The following is a 3,337-nucleotide window of genomic DNA, read 5'->3' on the forward strand; positions in this document are numbered from 1 at the left end:
TATACATACTCTCCTTTATTTCAGTTACCATCCCCATAGAATTTGACAAGAATTGCTATGACTGAAAGGTTTTCGAGTCCTAATGAAAACTTTATTTATGACAGTATTCATAATTAGCCTGAAATGCATTCTGTAGGTAATCTCTCGGAGTTTCTGGAATGTTTTTTTAAGACTTTTTGGATGTGCAGCAGCTTACATGTCTGAAGTTACTTGAAGGCATCACTTTTAAGAAAGCTTACAAGTGGGCCCTTTACCATCCCAAGTCCTTTGTAGCTCCTCTTGAACATTTTTGCCATAATTATAAAAGGGTAGTTGAAAAATAGCATCACCATTCTTTGCTGTGGCACAGGTTATAAACTTAAGTGGAGTTTACCGGCAGCATCAAATGTTTCAGCTTTAAAAAATAAAAGTAGGGTACAAGTTACATGTTTAGTTCTAGAAAATTTGTGCAATATGTTCATAACGATGGCTGTGGTTGCCACAAAGTGTCTCGTTTACCTTTAAATACTGTTAATGTGTCATGCATGCAGATGGAAGGGGTGGAACTGTGCACTAAAGTGGGGGCTTTAATTGTAGTGTTTGGCAGAGTTGCCTTCTACCTGCCAGTTCAAAAGTTCAATCTGTTTTCATATAGAATATATATACTAAAAATTTCAGTCTGTTAAACAGCCTTACTCTGATTCAGCCTCTTCAGATACTCTTGTGCTGTGCAGCAGTGGCTCTGTGTGTAAATGCTATGCACTGAGGATACACAAAAAACCCAATATGATGTGTACAGGATAATGCCTCATACCAATCAGATGTCCATTTGTTATTGTGTTTGTTAACAACCCTTTATCTCTTAGTGTTATAAACTCCACTTAAAACTGATTAAAGTCTCATTCTTGTCATTGTGTGGGTGTTTTATTAAATGAGAGTTTATAATTTAAATTGCTTAAATCCATTGAGATTTTAAATAATGGGCAGCCAAATGCCAAGTTTTCTGTAAGTTGTTTTTTTTGTTTTTGTTTTTTCCCTGCTGTCCTTCAAAACCTACTATTATAAAAGCATGGCCTTTGTCAGCTTGGGAGTAGAGTGTCTGTCTACTCATGTTTAAGAGAAGCACTTATTTTAGGGCCTTAGTCGCCACTTAATAAATTGTACAAGCACATTAAATAGCATTTTAATACTGAAAAAATTAAAGATTGTTGGGAAATTTTGCCTATTTTTTGTTTTATTTAAATAAGCCAGGTGTCTAAAGATAATTCCCCAGAATAGATTTGATACTTCATATTTCAATTTTGTCACTTTTCCTTATAATTCTATACTCTGCCATCAACATATGGGAAGATTTATCTATTCATCATGACTTGTGCTATGTAAAAATCGATATTCCAGAATAGTCTAAAGGAATTTTGTGTACTTGAATTTAATCTTGTTATTTCTAATTTTCTTAAAAGCTTAAAGACTAAAGCATATTGCTTTCTACAAAGCATAGTAAGGTAATAAGTGAAAGTGCAGCTTGTTTCCAATGTTTTGGAAATAAAGCAGACCAGTAACAGTGAAATTTAATGTTATTTCAAGTTTACATTTTCTCCATGTGACTTTTTAAAAGTAAATGTGAATAATGTGCAATAACGTAAAGAAGTATAAAATGTATGTGTTGTATGTACACACATTTTATTTTTAGGTATCTTAGGTAAAATTATGGTTGAAAACTATACTGGAGTCTGAAAATATTCTGATTTATGAAGATATTTTGGTGATGTTTGAAAAAATGGGAATTTACTGACAATTTTGTTTTTATATCATGTCCTCACTACACTGTAATTTTAACTGGTTTGGTTCAGTGAATGCCATCACCATTTCCATTGAGAATTTAAAAATCACCACTGTTTAACATGCAGGCTTCCAAAGGCTTCCAAAAAATCAAGACCCTTGGATCTAGTTAATTTGCTGCTAACATGAAAAACTCTTGGTTCTCTTATTTTTGCCAAATAATTAGCCACACATCTAAAGCTTAGTCTTAAATGGTTTAAGTGTTACAATTTTTGATTAGCAGTGCTGTTGCTTGTGAAGAGAGAAATATTTGTGAATGGAAACAAAAATATTCAGTCCGTACTGGTGTAAGAACAGTACCTAAAAACTGGCAAGCAAGATAATGGAGAAAAATTTTTAAAGATGAGATGTTAAAGACTGACTTTCCTATAGATTTATATAGCTATAGGAAGCCTAGTGATTAAGTTGCTTATCAGCTTTTAATTTTAGAGCAAATCATTCTTTTATGACTACAATCATGCTGTTTTTCCACCTTTGAAGAGATCTTTCTTATATCAGAATGTGGGTAGCCACTCTGACAAATTCATGTTGGTTGGTAGCTTTAAAAAATGTGTAATGTCAAGACAGGAAAGGACAAAATAGTTTCATTTGGTGATAGCACTCTGGTTCTTAAGTTAGGTATTTTGAGAATACTTTCCCATCGCAACAACAAAATCACTCATAATCCCACCACCTGGAGACAGCCATTATTAATACTTAAGTGATTATACAATCATTTTTTCTGTATATTCATGTATATATGTTCCTTAAAAAATTATACTGTGCGTACTCTCAAAGTACTTTTAGCTTAGTACTTCTGTCGTGGATTTGTAGAATGTTCCATTGCCCAGATAAAGGACAGTGATATGATTACTTTCTAATGCTACAGATGAAGATTATGTGCAGTTATTATGAGTCCTTTCCAATTCATTGGGTGATTCAGGAATGTTTAAATATTGTTGCATTAGAATGACATGTGTCTAAGCAAATGAAACAGTTATATTTATTTAGCACAGACAAGCTTAACATTGTAGATAATTTCTCTTCAAAAATCATCTTAAACATTTGCATTTGGAAGTATGTGTTAAATAGTTAAACAGAATGTGTAAAACTATATTAGTAGTTAACTTCATCACCTTTCTATTTCCCTTATAGGTTGGAAAAGAAAGATGAACTTTTCAGTTTTTATACTTCCCAAACAGTTGCTCTATTTGGAGCAAATTAGTAACATCTGCAAAAAAAAAAAAAGAGGGGGGGTACTTCTGGTTTATCACTTAGTTGTCCTTAAATTCGAGCACTCCTGTGACTTCCATTACATCAAAAACTTAATATTTCATGAATGTTTCACCTTTAGCTCTGAAATTGACCATGTTTAGTATTATGGTGGGCTTAGAATGTGCAACTCTTTTTGACAGTTATTTGAGAATTTTGGTAAAAAATTTAGCTGAGGTCAGTATATAACTTACAAACCAGTGTATTGATATTTTTTAAACATTTTTACATATCAATGAAGTTAACTGCCATCTTGGAGCATAACTAC

The sequence above is a fragment of the Propithecus coquereli genome, unplaced genomic scaffold, assembly GCF_000956105.1.
Source record: "Propithecus coquereli isolate 6110/MARCELLA unplaced genomic scaffold, Pcoq_1.0 Scaffold63, whole genome shotgun sequence".
NCBI classification, from domain to species: domain Eukaryota; kingdom Metazoa; phylum Chordata; class Mammalia; order Primates; family Indriidae; genus Propithecus; species Propithecus coquereli.